At 41.2% G+C, this 24,749-nt stretch overlaps 1 long non-coding RNA gene across 2 annotated transcripts; it reads left to right on the top strand.

Annotated features, from left to right (window-relative positions):
- The first annotated feature begins 12,877 nt into the window (after positions 1 to 12,877).
- LOC127059624 (uncharacterized) lies at positions 12,878 to 19,608 on the top strand. 2 transcript variants are annotated; one of them, XR_007777631.1, is made up of 5 exons: positions 12,878 to 13,027; positions 13,375 to 13,524; positions 13,826 to 13,905; positions 19,316 to 19,428; positions 19,517 to 19,608. It is a non-coding gene; the product is annotated as an uncharacterized LOC127059624 (long non-coding RNA). The 2 variants fall into 2 exon arrangements; XR_007777630.1 differs by lacking the exon at positions 13,826 to 13,905.
- Positions 19,609 to 24,749: the final 5,141 nt, after the last annotated feature.

Genomic DNA, 24,749 nt, shown 5'->3' on the forward strand with positions numbered 1-24,749 from the left:
CCCTACCTGTTTCCCATGGGGACGCTCCCAGACAGCTGCAGAGCAAGTATGAACTGAATACTTGCCTGGTGCCAGCCTTAACCTGCTTCAAACAGTCTGCTAGTCCTGTGCTCCTCCATACACCAGTGCAGCTCTTGGCTCCTGCACAGTCCTGAAGCCACCACTTTATCTGTCTGCTGGCAGGGGAAAAAAAAGCCAGACCACAGCATGAAGCATAAGCACATAAAATTTGGCACAGATCATTACCCTTCCTGCCTAGTGCACATCATGCTGTTGTCCTTCTGGGAGAGTAAATATCAAGGAGAAGAAAAAGTCTGGAAAAATGTGGAGATAATTTTATTTCTTCACATTGTACCTGCAGGTGGATGCTAAACACAACTTACACATCTTTACCTATCAGTTTTTCCGGGTTTGCCTCTCTGTATATAAGTGAAGGAACAAATATATCCACCAAGTTTTATGGAATAAAGAAATGAAGGCAACAAGGAACAAAGCAAAACCTCTGTGATTTGGATGGAGGGCAGGATATAAGTTTTACTGGTCATTAGAATCTCTTAAGGTAGCCTGGATTCTGCTGGAAAGTAAAGAAGTGTTTATTCATCTAGTATAAGTAGAAGCCAGTATTGATTTCTGTGAACACAACATGATGGGTGATGCAGTAAAACAATGGGAATTAGTAAATATAGGTATTTGCTGATCTCATATGTTCCTAATCCCATAATCCTGAACTTCATATGAGATGCCTACTCCATATAACCTTTTAGGGTTCTGAGATAATCATCACTGCTCTCCAACAAGTATCTTGTATTCTTGCTTTCTGTGTGCATGTGTGTGTCTCTTTGTAGCTGGAGATATTCTACTTCCATAACTGTGTACCTTTTTGAGGTCTTTCCTATACTGTAAAGTGAATTTTTAAGCATCGCTTAAAAGGAATTCTTAAGGAAATAAAGAGTTTCCAGATTTAGCAGTGAACAGTGTGCAAAATAATTGTTACTTGCAATCCACAGCTTTATCTCATCCAGCAGCACTGGGAAGTGCTGTGAAGGACAGGATGAAAGCGGAGTCTCTGGCTTCCACTTTTTTTGGGCAAGGAATGAGCAGGGGATGGTGAAGGAGGGTGAGCACGAGAGGCAGGGAGGAAGGAGAGGCAGGAGGGCAGCCTGTCCCCCCATGGCCCTGAGTCCATCCCAGGCTGCACAGCGACAGCCACAGGGCCGAGAGAGGCAGAGGAGGGAGACCTTTGGGATGAGACCTGGCTGGAAGGAGAGCTGCTGGATGAGCCAGTGTGAGGGCAGAGGGGCACTCCAGACTGGGTGGTGTCTGCTGAGTTGCCTTTTGCTGGCAATCAGTGATTGCCTGTGCCATCAACTGTAAGGAATTTCTCTGCTTTCCAGATGTGCCTTTTAGCTCCATTTCTCTCAACCATGCAAACATATGGAGGGCTGGCCTACTTCAGAGTACTGTTCACTGACACTTCATGACTACCTATTGTATAAATGAAAGGATTTAATGAACTATGACTTAAAATTAGTGTGCTTTCTAACTCTCCCCTCAGTTTCTGCTTCCTGCAAGGACTCAGACCCTGGCCAAGGTTATGTATTTTTGAGACCCGTTATCTAACTGCAACATGATTTTTTTTTGCAAGGAGACTACACCATGATTTGTTTCAGTATATCTGGGGTAATCTGTTTTATAACAGCACAGTGTGATTCTACCCTGGTGGTACAAACTGCAGCAGCAGAACTACCAGTTTCTGATTTTTTGTATCATTAATCCTGACTGTCTTAAGAAGAGAATTTAGTGTGTTATAACGGCAGTAATATTGGTTTCCAGCAGGAAATGTGATAGAGAAGCTGTCTTTCAGAAGGCATCCCTGGTAGCCTGTGCTTTGGGGATACTGACAGACTCACCACTGTGCAATTAAAAATTGATCATTGGATTAAATTTAGCCCAGTTTTTTTTCTTTCTTGCCTAGAAAAACAAATATCCACTCCCCTACTACACTCACACCTTTTATCGTAGGACCCAGCAAAGGACTGTGAGACAATTAATATTTATGGATGTCTTTATCCTATTCAGGAAAGTAGTATGTCTGATCCAAAGCCCTTTGGTGTCAGTGGAAGGACTCTGACTGATTTCAGTGGGATTTGGATCAGATCTTTGAACAAATGTTTAGCTTCAAAGTCGGCACTGAGGTTTTATTGAGTGCTTTAAATATTTTTGGAAGTGCTTTGTTTCATCATGTCAATGGGTCTTTTTCTGTGATAGGAACAACGAGATGAATCTTCCTGATGATAGATATTCTGTGCTGGCATTGCTGAGCAACAAGAATAAAAAAAAAAACAAGAAAAAAAGAGTGTGGGGTTTTGTTTTCCCATCCTTAAAACAACAATGGATTCATTATTTATTGTGTTTCAAATGTGTGTCTACAGTAATTTCTACCACTACCATTTACAAGTGCATTTTTTCAGCTTTCCTCAGAGTCATAAGCTATGTGAATGTTTTTAGCTGGAGATGTCCCATCATGTAAGCACAAGTGCACACAAGCGTTTTTAGTGATTTGGAGAGTCTTGTTTAAATTATTATGTCTTCTTGCCTTACTTCAGTGGACAGGGAGCTCATATTTGCATCATGCAGTTAATGTATAAGTATGAACATTCACTGTTGAAAGTCTGGTGAGCTGATGTGAGAAGTTTTTTCCCTTTAGTTTTTAGTAGTAAAAGGAACATAAAGAAATCTATCCATATCATCATTTTTATGGCAATGAAGTTGAAAGAATACAAATTCCACTGTGCTAATGACATATCTAGAAATATGTGAGGAGCAGGAGCAATGGGTGAAATTCAGTCCTGGGCAGAGGGCCAGCCTAGAGTGATTCATCATGAAAGCCCCCAATTAAGACCTCAAAGTAGGGCTTAAGTGAGACTTCAGTGCCCTGTGCCTTGAGCTGGCTTTCTGCAATAGTTGGAGAAAGTTCCTCCAAATGAATTATTCATCATAAATAATGCATTCTATTAGTTTAGCCTATTTTTCTTGATTCCGTGAATTTATTTAATTGAAATTACTCACCAAATAATTTCTATGAATAATCATGGCCTGAGGATTATTTTTGAGCAGTTCATGGTGAGCATTTCATATTCCACATTCAGAATGAGAGCTGTGTCATTGAGTTGTCATTATGCACAGAGGTCACATAGTTCTGGTTTTGCTTCAGAAAAAAAATGAGTTGAGTAGAAAAGAAACAGCATTTTTTCAGACTCCAAAACTTTTGTTCCCAAAAGTTCCTTCCATTCAGTTCATTCCATGAGATGTTTGTGAATAGTTGCCCACTGAAGAAAGAATTGGGTAATCATTGGCTTTTGTTTTTCACCTGATTTCTAAGAGGAGTGTAATTCTGCTGTGCACAGGGTGTGTGCATGTCTGGCTGTCAGTCAAGGTCCCCCCCTTCACAAAAGTTTTGAACCAAATCTGCTGAAAGGTGCTGCTCTGAGCAATTTCAGTTTCCCACTCCTTCAGTGGAGAAGTGACTGAGGATTGCCCCAGGTGGGTGGGAGGTTTCAGCCTGGCCTTGCTGAGCTGGGTCTGGCTGAGCTGGAGCTCATTTTTTCCCTGTGCTGGGCTGGGCACTGGCAGGCAGAGGGGGTGAATAATTCACCAGAGGTTTGGCTGCTGCTGAGCAGTGTTCCCACAGTTGGGCTGTCTGTCCAACGTTCTGCCCTCACTGGTGGGCTGGGCAGGAGGAGGGTCCTGGGGAGAGCACACAGCCAGGGCAGCTGGTCCCACTGGCCAAAGGCATATTCCACACCATGGGATGTCTGCTCAGCACTAACAGTTAAGAGAGGGAGGAGATGACATTTTTACACAGATGTTTGTTTTCTGGAGCAACCACTAATGAAGACCTATATCCCAGGAAGTGGCTGGACAGCACCACTGTGCTGAGAATAAATCTTTTGTTTTCCTTTGCTTCCGTGTGCAGCCTGTCACTTTGCTTTTTTAAACTGCTTTTATCCTGACCCAAAAGTTTTTCCAATGACAAAAAATTTAATTCTCTGAGAATTAAATACTTCCATTTTAAAGTGAAGAAAAACATTCCCTGCTTTTCTGCAGTCTTTTCCACATCACTCTAGCCAGAAACTTCACTGTCTCTGTGCAGTAATGATTTACCTGAAAAATACCCTATAATATTTGTCTTGTAGAGGCTGGTTGTACACATGCTGACTTTGAAGCATGATGTATAACTGCAAGTGGCATGAAAAGAAATTGATGAGACAATTAGAACTTGTGAGAATGGTGGCTGCATTAATTTGTCAGGGAGAATCACTTATAAAGTATTTCAAATTCCACAGAAACCTCAAAATTTATTTGGCATCTGAAGTAGCTCCCTGAGTTGTTATTGCACAAAGCACAAAACAAACATACATAAAATCCTGACCTAGACTTCAGCCACAGACAAATCTCCCTTTGGCTTCATGGGGCCAGGGCTCCAGCTGGCTTCTACCCTGGGGAGTTACACACAGACACACAAATCTTGAGTATCTAGAATGATGTTTTGTGGTGCTTGGGTAGAAAACAGGCATACTCAGAATCTCCTCTGCTATTGACAGTGGCCAAACTCTGATGGTGCTTCAAACTGCTTGATGTCAAAGCTTCTAACATCACTGTTACCTGGCCTTGGAGTTGCTTTCCTGGCTGTCCTCAGAACCGTCTCTGGCTTGATGGATTTATTCCAAAGCAAATCAGAAATATGCCGAACGTGCCCATTAACTGAAGGGACAATAGGAAGGGAAGGAGTTAGTTGGAACAATATCTCTGCTTTATTGCAATCATTGGGGTCTGGATGCTGAAGATATTTAGTCAGCTGCTTTCCAGCCTAAATGTCAGGGGGTGGTGGGGGACACCTGAGTCTGTGGAATAGTCTGTGGATGAGTGTGTGCCCAAATGCTGCACAGCATGGACCTTGCTCTTGGTGTGGTGCCTTTCCAGCCCAGGAGATTCCATGTGACGTGGAACAGCTTTGGCTTCAATAAGAAGAGTGTGTATGCATTCCATAGCTCTTGTGGCATTTCTTTCCCTTCCAAAGCATATAATTTTTGAACAACTGCCCATCCTTTATATGGCCTCTTTTTTATCATCTATTAGTCTTTTTCCTGTAAAGCAATAAAATCCTTTGCACAGCAGGAGATTTTTATGTCCACTGTGTGCCTGAGCAGCAAGTAAAGCTGGGAGGGGAAGAGGACAGCTCAGTTAGCCTTGGTAATCAACTGTACCTTGGAATCTGGAAAATCCATTTGCACACATATTTGCTCAGAGTGTTTTTGCTTTACAACCACTATACTTGTTGGCATTTGAGCTTTCTGATAGAAATATTGTTGCTTTTGCACACACAGGTATTTGGCTTTATTATTTCTAGCTGATGTTACTGATGCACTTGGAATTCTATAGAGCTGAGATCCCTCCTTTGCATATATTTACTTATGACCTGTCCAGTGGTCCAGATCATCTCAAGTATTAGCACTTCAGTACCTTTCTTTTAAGAGATGTGTTTTTCAGAAGCCTCTCTTGCCTTATGACAACTACCTCTGTCTTTTGGCATTTTTTTGTACTAATACAAATATCTTACACATCTTTTCTTTTGGCAGAATACTTTAACATCAACAGCTAACAGGTGTCATTTGGCAAATCACAGCTTACATGGTACCTGCAGCAGAGTTGGGCTCATGGCAGATGCATTGCACCTACGAGTTTCTCACCCCAAAATTCTAGTTGTTATTTTTTATCCTTTCTGGCATTAAAATTTGTATTCAGCATTAGTATTTTGATACTGCAGGAACATCTGATAACATGAGTCATGAACCAGCCCTCATTGTTGTATTGTTAGCTGTTTTGCTTATCTCTTTCTTTCTTCTCTAGAGTGCAAGTATAACTGTGAGGAGGGGGTCAGATCATTTTTGTTCCATACCTTAAGAGCTTTTGTAATATGAAGGCTTAGATCTAGAATTATAACTGTGTGGGATGCTGTATGCACAAGCAGAATGACAGCACTTGCCAGGTAGCTTACAATGATGTAGTGAGAATTTTGCTATTTTTTAAACAGAATGTGGACATGAAAGACACACCTATCTCTGAGAGACAGGTACAATAAGATTGACAACTTGTATGTCAGTCTTCTTGTTGGTGTCATTTAAAATTGCTGAAACACAGTAGTGCCACTCCCTCCCTTCTTCCATTCCCTGAAATGAGGCTTATACTGGAAATGCTGACAAGACCCTTATCATTTGAGATGGCACCATGCACAGCTTTAACTACTGGTTATAAATGTTAATGCGTTATCTGAATGATATTTTTTCCACATGTAGGCAGCTCAGGATAGAGTCTCAGTAATAAATTTAACGGGTTCAGGGGGAAGATGCAGAATGCTTATGTGAGTATTATAATGATTGGCATTTTTGCAAACAGCATATGATAAGTGGTGCAATTTTATTTTCAAAGTTTAATCAATAGAGAGCTCTTTGATATTGCCACGTACTTTGCAAATAGATGCTTCCTTGGGATGACAGCAAAACAACTTCTGTTTCGTGGTGTGTTTACACTTAGGGTTTAATCAATCTGCCTTAGTGACTGCCATAAATTTTGATATTCCAAAAATTAAATAGGGGCTATAAAATAATTATGTTTCATGGTGGCATCCTCTTGCTGCTAGCCTGGGTCATCTGGCTCCACAAACATTGAAAAGGGCTCCAAGTCCATCACTGGGCCAGTTACAAGAGCATGGACTGTGTACCAGTTTATTCTCATTTATTGTAAACCCACACCAGCTGTTGTAGAGGAAATTGAGCTGGATCTTCAAGAGCTTAAGAAGGACTTTATGAATGCCTTGTGTTAGCTTTTGGGAATGAATTTCCTGTCAGATAAGAGGAGGCAGAAATGACCCCCCATCACACTGCAGCCTCCCCTGTAATTTTGATCCCCGTGGGTCACAGAAGTGGCTGAAGCTCCTTCTGTGTGACCACATTAGTCCAAACCCCTCAGAGTGGCTCCTTCAGTGAGCCCCAGCACCAGCACTGGTGCTCCCCAGGGAGGCTAGGAGGAGCAGAGCATCCCTGGCCTTTCTTTGGGACATTTCAAACCAGCACAGAGGATTTGAGGGAATTCCCAGTGCTCTGGGTGTGCTTTGTTCTTGCTCAGCAGAGCCCGATGGGCTGTGTCTCTTTAGTTCTTGGAAACAGCAGCAGCACTGGAAAGCTGAAGTTGGAAGATCATTTCCTAAGCATTTGAAGGCTGACCATGTCCACATGGAGCTGTGGTGCCAGCCCAGCTTGTCCTCGCTGCTGCAGCAGGTATTCATGCTGGCCCCAGAGGAGCAGTCCCAGGGAAGCCTGCCTGGAACAGTGTTAATGCTTGATTGCATGTGGCAGCAGAAGGACACACACCATGAACTCAGAGATAACCTTTGGCAGGGAATTCTCTCTGTCACTCTCGTCCTCTCTGATAAAAATACAGTAACTGGAAGGCATTTGGGAAATGAGGAAGCTGGAGCCTTTCAGGTGATTTAACCTGAGTGTAGCAGAGTGGCACGAGCACTGAGGCAGAACCTCCAGAGATGGCAGTGGGAGATCTGTGCCAGGCACAGGGAATGACCCTGTGGGATCCTGATCTCAGCACAGAAATTCCTCCAGAGCCATGAGGGGTTTTGGCAGGCTGACAACACCGTAAGCTCAGGGTGTGTGTGTGCTGTGCATACCTGATGAGGAGTTGTAGATGCCTGTGAAAAAAAAATTGGTCTTTGAATATTTGTTTTTAACACTTTTTACTTGCAGCAAGAAGACACTGTTTCAACATCAAGACACTGCAGCTTCAGCTGGAGTTCCACGTATGTTCATACAAAGATTCAAAGATTCTCTCTCCTAGAGAGAGCAAAGTGGTTTTACTCCTTTTTATACAATTTTGTTGTGTGAGATATGTATGTGTGTGAGCTCTGTATGTGCAAATATATACATGTACATCTGTTTGTTTAAATAGCAGGTGTTGTGTTTTGCTGTCCCCTCACCAACACCACTTGCAGTGCTGCCTTTGGAAATATGCTGTAATGGCTGATTATTTGCTTTCTTTGTGCTTTCCTTGCTTGTGCTGAATAGCAGCTGACACTTTAATTGGGATGGCTGAGCTCAGTGCATTTGCCTTTGGAATTGGACACTTTTCAGTGCAAAGAGAGGGTACCACAGGCTGACTCTTCTGCCTTTATCCTCAATCAAAACTCTATTAAATCAGACCTATAGTTTGTGGCATCCTCCCTGGGACATTCTCCCTTGCATTGAAATCCATGGGAAAGGCTGGAGACTTCTTTTTTAAGGTTAATTAGGTCCTGAAAAGAATTAACTGGATTTGTTTTCCCTATATTTTTTTCTCCTATTTTTAAGAAACTTTTTAATTACCTTCATCTTTGTTGGTATATTCAGATACACCTTTCCCTTTATAGGAAATTTTTACATACTTTTGAATTTATTAAGAGTCATTTTGATGGACAGATTTTAATTCTCATTTTAAACAAAAATTAGCATAGTTCTTGACATTGTGTTAAAATTTAGGCATCAGATATTACTATATATTAATGTGAGTTGTACAGTAAATCTTTAATTTCGTTTAAGTGACTGCTAACAGTCACTTAAATGAAACATTATTCACTGCTTAAGCACTAAATGTGAGTTTGATTTTCAGTTGGCTACACTGTGTTTGGAAAATAAAGGAACAAATAGTTTAGGGCATAACCATTCAAAAATTCTTTGGTGGAGGTGGCAGTTTGAGAATCCAATTTTTTCATTTTTTATTTTCAGGTTCCCATAATCAATCTGCTGTGGACCCTAGTGCTGATTGAGAAAGGTGAATACTCTCCTTTGGCTTTTGGCTGCATGAAAACATTTCTGTATAGATATGATATCAATAGTTAAGTGACCTGCCTGTGGGCCAGCAAAAAAAACCCCTCTGTGTCCCTAAAGAGGGTTCCCAAAGCCTGCCTAACACTGCCAGCAGAGACAGTCTCTTTGTAGAAGACCATGCAAGGTTGGAGGCTGGAGTCACTCTCTTAACTTTCTTCTTTTTGCTACTGAAAATAGAGCTATTTATCATGCTTACCCTTCAATGTCAATATACATGAAGAATAGAATGTGTTGTAGGAGGGAGGAGGGAGATATCATCTTGTTCTTTTACTCAATTTTAGATGAATTGATTTTGCAGGGGAGTAAATTTGTATTTGTAGTCCTCCTCCCCATTCCAGGTTTCCTTGTGTTGCGTTCACTTCCAGCCCTTTCTCCCACATCTCTTCAGAAATAACTGGGTTCTCAGTTATTTTCAGTAGAATTCAATTCTCTTAACCCTTAGCAATAATCCAGGCAGGAAGGGTTTAGAGCAAGTTCAAGAAAGGCCCTACAATGTCAGCATAATAACATGGCTCTTCTCATTCTAATGGCATTCCTTGCTCCTTGTTAGATTAAAGAAGTTTCCTGTGACTTTTTTCCTGTTGCTGTACAACATAATTCAGTCACAAAATGGCAATGTTCTCCATGGACTGCAGGTTTTTCTTCTTGGTTCTTTTCTTCTGTTCTTATGATCTCTTTTTTCTCATCTTAGCTCTGGCTCTTGGTTTTATATCTGTTGTACTGAATGTAAAATGCTCGGAAAGAGCAAGAATGAACAGAGACTGACAAGGTAGACTTCTGATCAATCACATCACACCAAAAGATCTTATTAAAATAGTAGTCAGACTGGAAGAGGCACAGAGGAGGGACTGCCGTGGGAATGCTGAAGAAAAGTGGGGTTAACTCCAGTTTTAGAGCATGGCTTGGAGACCTCACTCTTCTGTCACATCTGATAGCCACAAACTCTGCTGTTACAGACCCTCAGAGCCACAGTGGGGTGGTTCCCACAGGGCAAAGGCAGGCAAGCAGAAGCTACTGTAAGAACACAGGTCCTTGCATTTTGCTTGGTGTTTCAGGGCTCTGTTTACATGGGCACCCACTGGCTTCAGCACTAATGGCCCACTGGAGGTGCTGAGTGAATGAAGCCATGCAGTCAAGCTTAGCTTCAGAAATTATTGGGACCATTATTAGATCTTGGAGTTTTCTTGTCCTTCCCAGCTGTGTTTCACTCTTATGAAATGCACTGAGGTAATTCACACCTGCTGTCACCTTAGAGTTCTTCAGTACAGCCTCATTTGATGCTGCTGCAGGCATCCAACAACATCTGGAGAGCCACTGATTTCAGCCAGCCTTCAGAACATCCTCAAATCCTGGCATTCCTGCTCTCATAGCTTTGGGGTGCTGCAGGAATCAGTTGACACAAACAGGCACAAACAGATTAACTGGAGGTGCAAAGCACTGAGGTATGATTGTTCACAATTAACTAGGGAATTTTAATGGCAGCTGAGACATGGATTCCCCCAGTGGCCTTGAAATTGTCAACAAAACAAAGTAGTGGGTTTATTTGACATTCAGTGCAGAACTACATTTGGTGTCTGTGCTCAGGAACCTTGACAATGGCTCAGAAGCTCCTTGCTCTGAGCAGGGGAAAGCACAGAATAGGGTGGTCATTGCTCCAACTATTGAGTGAAAGTTTCCTTGATGGCATTGGCAGCAGAACACAAGAGCACAAACCCAATCTCCTTTGAAAGATAATTTGTTTTTTGCAGATGTTGGAAAACAAGTTGGTTATTTGTTGTTTGGATTCCATACAAGAGAGTGTCTGATAAGGAGCTGCTTTTATGCTAGGAAAGTCAAGCTGTTTTATTGTGATTGCTTAGAGTCAGAAGAAAGCTGTATTTACAGACCTTAGCAAGTTATGGACCTAAAGCCATCCTTTTCTGGCACCTCCCAAAAGCAGATTTTACCTTGCTAACTGGCAAAATGCCCTCTGAGCAGGCCAGCTGGGGCAGGCAGACAAATTCTGGGGCTGGGTTCATCTAAAGTGTTTGCTGAGGTCAAATCTCCTGGAAGGCAGTGGAACAGAGGTGCTGTGTCCTGAGTTCCTGAGGCTTCATCTGCTAATTGGATAGGCTGTCTCTGCCTTAGTGCTGATCAGAGTTAATGCCCAAGATCAAAAGATAGCTCAATGAAGATAAATTTGCAGCTTGAGAGAATTTGTCGTGTATTTAGGTTACTGAAATACAGAAAAAGCAGAGCACTGGTATTATGTAGGTGTGTGCAAGAGTGTTGTGAGGCAAGATCCTGAGGCACTCATGGAATCCAAACAGTTGGACATAGGGTTTAAAGAAAATTAAGTGTCCTAATTTGTGTTTGAGGTTATAAGCTCTTCCCAATATATTAAAGTTCCTCCCTCAAATTCTCCAGAAATCATCCCACATCCCTAGAACATACCATAGGACTTTCTGATTGCTGTGGAATCTTTCCACCTCCATAAGATACTGTAAAACTGTTTGTAAACTGAGACAAAACTGGTTCTGCAGGCCATATTCTTTGATTCTGACTGCAACAAAATGAGAGGAACTCCTGCCACACAGGTGTAGGACTGGGAAGCACAGACTTTGGCCTACTATTCCTCCTTTTACAGTAGTCAGCAAAGTTTTTCCAAATTCCTTTCTTGCTATTCAGACACTTTGGGATGTATGGCAGGTGAAGGCTTTTGAAACAGAGTGAAATCTAACCTGGAATCATGGGGGAGCTTTATTTAAACCAGATGTATGCACACACACACTTCCTACGCCTACGACCTCCTTTTTACCCATAACTAAAGAAATGTTTTTTCTAAATTTGCAGCCAATGCACCCTGTTTACACATGTTACACTTTCAGGTCATCAAACAGTGATCAGCAGGCTAAGGCTGGAGGGAGCCGAAACTTTCTTTCTGCTGCAGAACCTTCTTGTGGGGTGTAGGACAATGAGGAAATACCAAAAATGCTGAGGAGGTCTGTGCAGGTGGTGCTCACCATCCTCTGAAGGGCAGAAGAATGGTAATGCAGAGGATGAGAGCCACTGTTTAAGGTAGCTAGAGCCAAGCTGGGGTCCAGCAGGAGCACACTGTGGTGTTCCTGTGTTCTGTTGCTCCATTAACAGCACTCGGGGTGCCTCCAGTGCTCTGACCCTTGATGTCCTGTGAGCATGAGGATGCTTTCAGATTTTTGCCTCATCCACTTCTTCCCTGTCAGGGGGCCTGTAGCAGACACTGACCACAATGTCACCCACCAGGGCTGCCCTCTGGTCCTGACCTGCTGTCAGCTGGCTCATCACCTGCCCCAAGGCACAGACAGCTCCATGTGCCCCAGCTGCTCTCTCACATCAAGGGGTCTCTCCAGCTTTAATGTCCTGTCCTGTACTTCCAGAAGATCCATCCCTGGCAGCCCTCCATGGCAGCTGACCCCTCCCCTCGCTGTCTCACAGCCTAGCACACCACATTGCTGTGATGCCAGCAAGATCACAGCCCATCCCAGAACCTTTGTGCCTCCTTTGTCCCCTGTGGTGTACAGGGACTGACTGGGGATCATTGTGAACCAGGATGAACCAGCACGAGGCTTTGCACCCTGCCCAGACACACCTGGCCAGCAGCAGGGCAGGTGCCACAGAGGCCAACCAGCCCCAGAAGGACTTCTTGACTTGCACAGCTCCGCTGAAGCAGCTGACATCAAGGGGCAGACACTTTCTCAGTGGCTCCAACACCTGCCCCAACACTTTGGTTATGCTGTCCTGCACTCAGGCAGGTGTGTGAGCCCTGCTGCCCGTTGGTGTGGTGTTTTCAGGTGTACCAGGAGCACAGGACTTAGCAAAACCAAGACCTGAGCCCTCAGTGCAGCACTCATTAGCAGCAGGCTCAGCCCTTGGCTCTGCCTGGTGCATACTAAAGACTTGTTTTGATCCTTCCAGGCCCTGGGAACTGTCCCCACACGCTGTGCCCGCAGCCACTCCTCCCGTGGGTGCCCGGGGCAGCACCCAGGGCACCTCGGAGGTTTTGGTGATCCCATGTACAAGGGGAAAAAGAGGAAACTATCACTTGTTCAGAAGACTGTGCCCAGGATTCATGATAAGTAAGATTTTGCTGTTTTTTTCCTTTTAGTGTGCAGGCCCTTTTTCATAAGTTCTCTGCTGCCTTGGGCTGAGACAGGATGCCCTTTATGCTGGCAATATGATGCTATGGAGCTGGCAGCCTTCCTTTTTCACAGCCCCACACTAAATGCAGGGCAAGCAGGCAGGGGAAAATAAATCTGAAAAGGGAGAAGGTTGTGCTGCTCTAGTTTCCCTTCCCCTCTTTTCCTCAGGTCTTTTGCCCTGCTATAAATGCAGGTAAAAGCCTCCAGTCACAATGAGCAAAATGAGGAGAGCCACGGGCTCAGGCAATGTGTATCTACTCTCATTTGTCTCTTCTTTCTTCTAGTAATCCAGACAAGACTTGCATGTTTTCTGCTCCATTCTTTGGGTCAAGAACACACTGGTTAATAGCCAATTATTTCATACCCTAAGGAAATTTTGGCAAAGAAGTTCCTGGGAAGAGTCAACTTGTTTTGGGAAATGAGACTAATATTCAGTAAGTGAGATATTTCCCTTTGCTCTCCTTTGCAATACTGTTCCATCTCAGCACAAGGCTGAATTTATTGCTGTAATAGCTGTGATTCAGATAGAGTATAGTTTTTTCCTAGAGTTGTTTTTTTTCCCCCTTTTCTTGTTTTTCACAAAAAGTGAAGTTTTAGCCAGGACACTATAGGAAAAATTTCTGCTAGGTAATTAAATTCTGCTTATTAAAAATTTCCCTTTTAAAATCTGTCCCAAACTACTGGTTGCTTTTCCTTTGAGCACTTTTAAAAGGATAATTCCCTTTAAATTCACAGCTGTCCAAATTCTGAAGCCTGCTGAAATTTTCCTGGACTGCCTAAACCAGAATGTGCAGTTCCAGCTAAGATATCTGAAGGTACATTTTTGCTTGTTTAATTGCTGTTATTCGTATTCTTGTTTGGACACAACTCATGTGGACTCAACCTATGACTAGCAGAAGTAAACAAATTTTTTGCATTTGGAAAAACAAACATTATTTAAAACTACATTTTAGTACAAGTAGCATAGAGCATGAATAAATTCAATTTGTGTATCAAGGGCTGTTTTACATGTACAAAAATCCAATAAGGAAAAAATAGGCTGAAAGATAATCTGAGGCGAACAGTCTGGAACAGCAACCCAGAACAGATGATCCACAGTATAAATTACTGCAATTTATTTTTTTAATTTACTTGTGCTACTTTAGTATTGTTTATTCATTTGATAGATGGCATTTAATTTCAGTTTGAGAGCTTCAGGATGAGTGTTTGATGCTAATGGTTGGAATTTACTCCTGGGCAGAGAGCCAGCGTGCCACAGCCATGTTCCAGTGGTGCCCTCCAAGCTGTGTTTAAGTGGCCTTCTGCTGCCCTTGGGGTGTGTTTTACACAGGAAGCTTAAAGCCTAATGCAGCTCACTTGCTGGAGCAAGAGGAAGATGGTTTTCCCCCTCTTCTGGTCTCTGCAGCAAGAAAATCAAATTATTGGATTACTGGCCCTTCGATTGTGCTCAGTGCAAATAGTTCAAAATCCCATTGTACTGGAGAGCTTTGAGATGAAATGTAAATGGATAAAGAAAACAAATGTATTAAATTGGTCTAATATGTCAATAGTGTGCTATTACCTGATTAGGTGAAATGGCTATGACTGTTCTTCCAAACAGCCTGATGTATGTAAGACATCTGCTGCTAGACTGGCCACGCAGAAAAAAAAAACCCCAACAAACCAATAAAACAAAAATGTATCCACAGGAGCCTACTAGAGGCATAAATTAATGCAGATTTTCTTTCCTTGTTTTTTTTATTTCTGGAAACGAAAATCAAAGCAAGCAGATCGATCTTGTGCAGGGTTAAAATTGCAATTACCCAGGGATCTATGCAGTACATGAAATGTTTGGGCTGAGAGATCAGAACCTGACTGCTTTGTTCGACATGTACCTCTGTATGCATTGGCTTGAACTTGGAATTTCCTGCTTTCTACCACTTTTTGTTACTTGCACATGTGCTTTATGTATTTATTTAGGGCTAATTCCAATTTTTTACAGTGCATTTTTAAGACATAATATCAGCTAAGACTGGGAGAAGCATCTAATGGATTTTAAACTACCTTATTGTTGTAAATTTTGTGCATATTCACACATAATATCATGATTCAAATGTCACTCCATTGTGCAGAATAAATAGGTCCACAGGAAAGTGTAAGTGAGGTAAATTAGTGTACTTTTCAAAGTGGAGAAAACTTCTTTAACAGCCAAGGATTCAATTCTTCCATTTTATATTAGACTGGTTGGTTTCTCTACAAGTTTCTTGCTAAAATTGTTATCTTACTGTCCTTTTGTATTTATATGTAAATAAATATGTCTTACTGTCCTTTTGTATTTATGTGTAAATAGCTATTGGAACACAGTTGTTACTGTCAGTGTCACTGTCACTGTGTCTGAATTTCCTTCACTGCACAGTTTTGATGAAATCAGGGTAGCTCTTGTGTGCAAGAGCCAAATATGTGAGCACGTATTCTAATGACTTGGGTTTCAAACAGAGCCTCCAAAACTGACTAATAAAATGCACATTAAGCTGGTGGCTGAGTTATATTTTTGTAGCTCACTGAGGTTCTAGGACATACTGGTAATCATAAGATAATAAATGTGAAATGGATTTGATGCTTATCCACCTGAACATTTCCGAGTTAAAAAAAAAAAAAAAAAGAGATTGATAGATGCTTTCTCTCTTTTACAACTAATAAGCTTCTAGTTCATTAAGTTATTGCATGCCATTCCTTGTCTGACAAATAGAATCCATAATTCAGTTTTTCCCAGAGTTGCACATTCTTTAAGTCTACAGACTAAATCACCAGAGCACATTTTGTCAATAAAGCTTCTGTTTGGTGGGGAAAGGAGGGGGCAGTTAAGTAAAGTAATATGAAATGCAATCCATTCTTGGTGTCAGAGGTCATTTATTTGCTTCAATATTGCTTCTATTCTATTTATACATTCACTAGATGATGATTGCTATGGAAAGTCAGTGGTTATTCACTGCATTATATTTAAAATGTTTTACATTTAGTTGCAGGCTCTTACACTTGGGAATCTTTAGCATTATCTTGAGAAGTAAACTGTACTTTTTGCAAGGAATCCTTGACAATGTATTAGTTCAGCTCTGCATTTACTGAGGGATAAAGGCTTTCTTCTGTGAGCAGTGGGAAAGCCACAGAGGCAAACAAAAACCCAGCCATGTTCTGCAGCCCTGAACCAAAAGACTTGTCACTTCCTGAGCCAGAAGTGCCCAGCACAGATGCAGGCAGCCAGTGACACCTTCAGCCTGGAAAGTTATATGGGACTAATTTGTGTCCTAGACCAAGGTTCCAGCACTGCTCCTCTCACCAGGGCTTGGAGAGGGATTGCTGTGCCTGTGTTGAGTATAATATATGGTATCTCTTTGTAGAAAATACAGCCTGGTGATAAAATGCTTGCCTAGGGAGTGGGATAGAGTGGTCCAGGCTCCTCGCAGCTTGCAGTGATTTAAACCCATTTTTGCTGTCCAGAGAAACAGGCAATCATGACAGGGGGAGAAAAAAGCAGTGTGCCCTGCCCTCCCAGCCCTGCCATCTGGGGGGATGCCCTGCCAAGGGTCCCCAAGGTTGTAGCTGATGCCAGCAGTGAGACAGCACTCCCTAAGGAGGGGGTCAGGCTGAAGCTGGCAGGGGGAGCAGGGCAGAGTGGCTGCCCTGCAGCACCTTTAGTTCTCTTTTGGGGTGGGGTGGGGTAACCACTGCATTCCCTTCCTTGGGAAGGTGTTGCTCTAACCCTGGGGAGGCTCAGAACTTCTTCCCTTGCCTGCCCCTATTCTGATTAAAGCCTGCCTTTTTCCATGCAGTGGAAATCAGCAGCTGTGAGCAGTTGTCATTTTCACCAGAGGGAGAGGAAGCCATTCCCTGCCCCAAAGTGTCCCAGGGGTATTTGGTTCAATTTCTGCAGGCATCTAGGAATTAGTGTCACCTCTGCAGGTGAATGAAAGTCAGGGTTAGTCTGAGGAAGGAGGGGAATGAAGGAGGGTAGCACCGAGCAGGAATATTCAAGCCTGCACACTACTGGGAGGCGTTGAGTAACATTTTAACCAGTCCAGATCTGTCCAAAATGCTCTGACAGTGTATTATTGTACTTTAATATGGGCTAGTACTTCTCATTATACTTTTAGTTAACAAATACACAGGTGATTGTTGCAACTGAAGGATAATGGTGTCTTTGGAAAGCACTATTTTAAAATGGAATGTTGTAACATGGTGCTAAGACAACAGTCTAATGGGGTTACTGCTCATGACAATTACTGACTGTGAATTATAAATGAGAGAACAATGGGAAACACTATTTCAATGGAAAATGTAATAAATGAAGAGAAGCCAAAAGTCTCTAATTGATCCTTTCCCCAGAGATCACTCAGAGCTGCTCTCATGCTGAAAAATCCATCTTTGAAGAAGATGCAGTTCCTGTGTGTCCAGTCTGTGCAGAGGTCCCTGACAGCACCTCTAGACCTACACTGGTGCTCACTCTTGGGCTTGAAAACCCTGCTCTTCCCAAAATGGGAATTGTGCTGCTGAGGCTGTGTTAGTGCCCTTAGCTAACCTCTGTCAGGAAGGCTCACCAGATCATCATGGAAATGAATCAGTCAACAAAGCTTTTGCCTTATCAGAGCATTTATAACATCTGATTTTTCTAGATGGCTAGGTAATGAAATATTCACTATTCTGATGGAGTTTCCTAACCCACTGTCACTCTTGTCTGTGACAGTAGCTTGTGTAATTTAATTAGCCATTTATCCCTTTTGTACATAATATATAAAAAATAGCAATGAGCTGAAAACACTGAAAATATTCACAAGAACCAGAAAAGCAGACTGGTAGCTGTGGGTCTTCTGTAACTGCTGATATCTCCTGAGAGGCCCTTACACTGAATTTATCCAGGGCTTTTGAGCTCTTGCTTTATGTTTAAATAAATAAATAAATAAATCTATTATCTTTAAGCTTGTTGCTTTTTTATCAGGGAAAATTTTAATGAGAAAGTTTAACTCATCAGTGTTGTTTTCCACTAATTAGGTGAAAGTGGTTTTTCTTCTGTGGGCAGTTTCTATCTGGCACTCCTGAGCCTGTGGGTAGCACCCACAAATAGTGCTGCCCTGCTTTAGTCTTTTTAAAACACAAAAGAGAAGGTCTAAGAAGGTACTGACTACTATAGCATTTACATTCTGTGGGAACAAGTAAAATGATATCTAAGAACATGTTTGCATGTTGTTTCTGTAATTCCAGAACTGGAATAGATATGCTCAGCCTTTCTGCTATAGTGTATGCTCTTTCAGTAACAAGACAATTCAGGATTCAAAATAATATGTTTGACAGCATAAATGAGTGATCTGGTCACATCCACCAACTTCAGCACGTGGTTTTGCTCATTGTTATATAAAAATAAACAGAATTTCCATTCGTAGCCAAACCAACACTCATTGCTGGCCCACTGGCTATTTTTTCATGCTGGTTGTTTTTCATTTTACAGGCCTATAAAGTGCTACTATGGAAGTCACTTTTTTCCCTACTGAGTGAATAAATTACAAGTCCTGGAGCAGTGCTCAGTGTGCTGTAATTCTTGGCCATAACATCTTTGAGATATGTTTAAACTGAATGATCCACTGCTCAGAGAAGTGATGGCTTCTTTTATAGCCCTCTTGTTCTTGCAGACAGTAAACCATTGAAACAGACCATGAAGACAAGGGCAAGTTCACCATAGTCCCATCTTTCCTGGAGCTGCATGTACTTTTGTCTGTGCTGTGGGACACCCTACACCTCACACATTCAGGACTATAAGTCTTGGAATTAATAGTGGTTTGTTTGTTTTTTTTTTTTTCCATTCTATATTTTGAATTACAAAACTGATAATTTCTAGAAAAGGTTATACTTCTCTCTGAAGCAGATACAAGCTTCAAACTCATATGTAACCTATAAGTATAAAAACCACTTGGAAAGATGGTTTTGTTCCTTCCAGTAGTTTTTCTCCATCTGCACAGAAAATGTTTTTCCACTTCCAGGCAAAATCTTCTGTTCCTACCTCTTATATACTCAGTCACCTTGTAAATGCAGAGCATTATTGTACAGAAGAAGCTTTTTCACAGACTCCATGACTTTGACAATTACTTATTGTAATTTTTTCATCTCTCCTGTCCTTTTTGACAGATCCTGCAAGATTATTTTATCCATTATGTGACCTTCTTACTTGACATTCCTTTGTCATTGTTCTGAATCCAGGCACAAAGAGCTGAAGAAGGCTGGGATGCAGGGGAAGGGAGAGGCCAGGATTGTCACCCAGAGCTCCAGAGCAGGTGTGCCTGGGCAGGTCAGGCTCCAGCACTGCAGTTAAGGTAATTGCATTGCATAGCTATTTAAATGCTAAAGAATAACACACGTGCTCACAGCCTCCTCATGGGCTAAACTGTCTTTCACTGACAGGACCGAGGTGACATATAACCCTTTTTTATACTCAGCTGGAAGTTGTGGTTGAAAATCCCCACTCTCAACACCCCCAGGCCCCATTCCAGACTTGACTGGGTTTCTAATAGTGAGTAGTATGCTTTATAATTTTACTGTTTTCATGTATTTAAATACAATGCCTCTCTATCTACTAATTTTATTTTCCTGTTTAATTTATTCTCCAGATTTTCTGGCCTTCAGTCAATGCACTGAGTGATTAAATTATTATCCCAGTAATGAGATTTGACACAATCTATGCCAGTTACCTGTGTGACCTGCTAAGTAGGTTAATTGGCAACCCTGAATAATTATCACCCACCTCATCTTGCTGAGAGTCTGACAAATAAATGAAACATAAAAATGCTGAAAATGACACACCATTTTTAATTTCAACTTCTGAATTGTTTCAAAGAAACCTCTTACTTAGTAGCTTATTAATAAAATTGAAAAAATACCTCGTGAACATACTGGTTTTATTAAGATGTAGATGTTTGCTCTTGTGCATCAGCAAAGCTTCCTAGAGGAAAAAGAACTCTGTGACACATTAGATGAACAGGTCTCTCTATTCTGCAAATTGCTTATGTAAGTCAATTGTTGCATCCTCAGAGACACTGCTCAAAAGTGAGGAAAATTCAAGAAGTCAAAGTGATATTTGTGGTGACATTGCAAGACTTCTATTTCAATGCTTTTCTGAGAAATCTTGAGGACTAGAAATTAACTTTATTGTTTAATGAAAGCTGTGATCCTTCTATTCCCATTTCCCAGGGAAGAGAGTTAAGAAAAATAAATGTGGTACCTGGTGATGCTGACTTGTATTGTGTATCTAATCTTTTCTACTTTGTTCATTTCTGAAAAGCCAGGATGCTATTCTTTCTGTTCTAGGAAATGTGAGATTGGAGCTTAGAGAGGAAAAGGAATGGACTCCTACAGATGAGAAGATGGGTTAAAAATTTAAACTTGTGGTCTTTTCAAAAGATAATCAGCTCAAGTTAATGGTTCAGAACCACAGATTTAGTCAGACTGCTTCCAAAAATCATTCCTGTGCCCTGGCCAGAAATCTCACCAAAACTTGGGGTAGAAAGAACAATCAAAGAATTCATTTCTTGTTGTCAGCAAATAATGACAGCAACATAAAGTGTCTTCAGAGAGGCACTTTGGAGAGGGGGAGCTGCTCTGCCCTGTCCTGGGGCACTCCTGTGGCACAGCTGGTGGTCCTGAGCTGGTCCTTTTCCACTGGGACCCTGCAGCCTGCAAGCACAGGCACCACTGATGGAAATACAAACACTAGTACTAAAGGCATGGTAATTTTGGGCCAGTTACATCAGCTTATCCTGTTCCGTGTCTCCAAATTTCAGCATGGTTTTCCATCAAATAAAAATAAAATCCTGATGTCTCATCCCCTCTGGCTGCCATTGACATTCCTCTTTTTCAGCCTCTGTCTCTGCAAAAATAGGTTTCCATTTCTGAGCTCACTCCATTACAGAAAGCAGAGTGTGCAGTTTGCAGAGTCCAGAATGGATTCCTCAGGCAGATAACCCATCCAAAGCCATTCCATCCTTCAGTTTGTTGCCTTACAGGGTTTCAAGTGGGGTGATACAACTCAAGAGAGGATACTGATGAAATCACACTCAAACCTGAGTCTGAACAAGTCAGCAGAGCTCAGCTTTTGGGAGTGAGTCATGTTAAAACCAAGCATATGCTCAAGTGTTTTGCTGGATCGTGGCCATATTGAACTATAATGACCTAAATGGATTTACTCCCCAGACAAATTTACCCTTTGCTTTCCTCCTGCCCACACATACATTTGCACCTCAATCAATCACTTATGTCTCCTTCTATTTCCTGCATCCTACTTTTATGAGAAACTTTATGACTTGTTTAATCTCTTCTAAGCATGGCTTTATTTCCTCTATTGGTTTCCTTGATAATTCATCATCAGGGCTTTTTTGCCTTTACCTAGAGGTTTTCAATTTTAGTGTAGAAATTTGATAAAACCAAACCTGTTAAAGTTGTTCAAGGAGCTGTACCATCTCTCTGTGCTCTTTCATCTAAACCCCTTCCTCCCCATAGAAAGACAAAGGTGTTGAAGATGCATATCAGGTAAACTACTGCCTACAAATGGCAAAAATAACATCTTGAAGCTCTCTTTCTGTGAATCTTCTTTTTTTTATGACATGTGGTCTTTATGTTTAAAATTATAGGCATTTAGATGTCAGGTAGCAGGAGAGAAAAGAAATAAAATAGAAGAGGTATTGTAGCAAAGTATCAAAGAACTGATGCATTGGTGGTGGTTATAAGGTGTTTTATTTCTCAAGAAGTGCCAAACTTTATAAAGTTTTTATCATACCTGATAGAAAATTAAGGCTGCAGATATTTTTCAATTCATTACCCATTGCTTGTTGATTACATAATTGTTATTGAATGAAGGAGCACTGTGAGGTCCTGTGAGAAGCTAAGCTGACATGACTTCTGTCTTTCCTTTTTATTACCATAGTCAATAGCTTAGTTGTAAGGAACAGAATTGCTCTTTGTGACTGCATTAGACATTCTTCTGGGAGAGCTAGCTAAAATTTGAGAGCAGAAAAGCATTTCTGGAAATAAAAGAAAGAAAAAATACAACGCAGTGTGCCAGACAAATCAATAAGCGGATGGAGCCGAGTCTGAGACTTTGGGGTTGGGTTAGAACCTAAATCAAGACACCATTGACTCTGCAAAGCCTGTATCTTTAGGGGGGCCTCTATCAAAATCAATATTGCTTTCCTGCTTTGTTTGATAACTTTTATGCCTTTGTGCAAGCAAATCCATTTTACAGTTGTATTTCTTTTCTTGAGTTAAATTCTTCCCTTTGGCATGTGTGACCTGTGTACTGTGGCTCTGTGTAAATTAACAAAAAGTGGATTGTGTGTGATATCTGTCACCAGTGTTCTCCAATGATGGCATTTGCAAAGGAAATGAAATATCTGTCAATTCTTTGCTGCATAATTTATGCTCAACTCCTATGTGTGAGTTCTCTACAAGCTGATCACCATTACCTCAGGAATAACTATTATATTTTCTGGAAAAAGGATATAAGCATGCATTGATCATCAGAATGTGAGAGCATAAACAGTGGGCTTTGATGATTTAATGCTTTGCATTTATGCAGTTTCTCATCCAAGATCTTCATATTGTATCCAATGTATCCAATAATTTAAATGCATCCCAGCTTTGTGAAAGGTAGATTTTGTAATCCTGTTTTGCAGATAAAGCTGCAAGGACAATTGAAATTTTACCTGTCTGTGCTTTAAGTTAGACAAATATCTTGTGCTTTGCACTTGACTAAAGGGTTTGGACTGGTCCTGACTGTTCGGGCTTAATATTTTAAGAAAAATTATATTGTTCATGAATGATTTGGGATCTTGAATGATTGTCCTGGACTATTGTTCAGAACTAGTTTGTGCTGGCCATCTCAAAGTGAAGCCAAGGAAAGCCTGTCTCTTTGTGCACCTGCCTACATAGACTCACCCTAAATAAATCTGAAAATGAGACTTAAGTATCTTTGAACATTTGGAGGGGAGTTGATGCAGTATTAGGTTGTGATAAAGCCACTGAAAATTCTGAACCTGGTCTCTGAAGTTAAACCATCAATTACACCATACCCAGGCCCCCTGCATTCTGCAGCTTTTGGAATTAAAAAGCTTTGCTAAAATTTTACTTAACTGGTTTTTGAGGCAAAACTTCTGCATTCCCAAGGAGCTCCTTGTGGTAGAAAAACGCATCTATCACAGGTAACATTTCCTCTGATTTTTGCTTGTGCCACCAGCCTTGCCTTATCTGTCTCATAAGTACTCTGTGTGTGGTATTTATGAAATATTATCCAGGTATGGTATTTAATCTCTTTACAAGAGAGAAAAAACCACAATGCACTTACTCAGCAATTCCATCTGAACTGTGCTGCTGTGATCCGATTTTCTGCCTCTTGATACCACCAAATTATTACTTCAGCAAATCTGTCTGCAGTGCCAACACACACACAGATGAAGTCACAATAGCAGTTCATTTTACACATGCATATGCACAATCCCCCAAATGGTGTTCCTAAGAATAGAGGTTTGAAAGCTCCTTGATAACATGAGTGTGAAAGGGGTTTTTGTACAATCAATACTCACATTCTGCTTGCTGCTTGGTATTGATTGTATCTGCTTCTGCAGGGTATAATGTATATTTAACTGTATAAAATGATTATATTAATTACTGGACCTGTGCTTCCAATAAAATGAAAATTCTGAATTAATAGCTGTATTTTCTTTTTTCTTCTTTTTTTTTTTTTTTTTTTTTTTTTTTTTTTTTTTTTTTTTTTTTTTTTTGATACGTGTAATATCTCAGAGTTAACATCAAAATTCTTCCTGAGTTAGAAGAAATAAATTCAGTCTTCTGGGTAAAACAATCCCTATAGGACTGGGGAAATTCAAGGTTTAAAATTGTGTGCACTGTAAAATATGGCTCACTGCAGAATGATAAAATGCTTAAGAAAAGATAGGTATGATATAAGAGTATGTGAGGGATTGGACATTGCCTAAAAATATGTGCTTGTAATTTTGGTTTAGGTAAATTGTAAAGGTAGGAAAAAATTAGGTGGTTTATAGCTATGTAATAGTGATGTTTGATAATAAGGCATTCATTGCAGGTGGAGATGAGAAGTGTAATGAGCACACCTTTCCCTGATGGATTCCTTTGCAAACCTTGTGGGGAATATGTCAAATCATGGTGTGTTTCCACAGGGCACTGAACATGCAGAAATTCTCTTCACAAAGGAAAGCCTGCATGAGCAGCCACCCTGGTTTCCTACAGCTTGCCCCTGGGACAAAATGTGCTCAAGGAAAGTTTCAGTAAGAAGGCAGATTTGATTCCAGTCCCACATGACAAGGGGATGGGTAAAAAAACTACTTCAGCTTCCTCTGCCCCACACTGGATACCAGTTATTGCCACATCTGTGCCACCTCTGCACTTTCTATGAGGCAGATCAATGGATTGATCCCTGTTAAGAGTAAGCAGGCAAAAAGATCAATTAACACATTGAAAGTAATTTCATAAAATAAATCCATTTGCACCAATAAAGGAGCAATTAAAAACTGGTGGACACTCTCACCCTCTGGGCTTGAAAAAAATAGAGCTGTGCTGATATGAAACAGCATGATTTCAATAAATAACAACTGCCTGTTCTTTTGTTTGC

The sequence above is a fragment of the Serinus canaria genome, chromosome 4A, assembly GCF_022539315.1.
Source record: "Serinus canaria isolate serCan28SL12 chromosome 4A, serCan2020, whole genome shotgun sequence".
NCBI lineage: Eukaryota > Metazoa > Chordata > Aves > Passeriformes > Fringillidae > Serinus > Serinus canaria.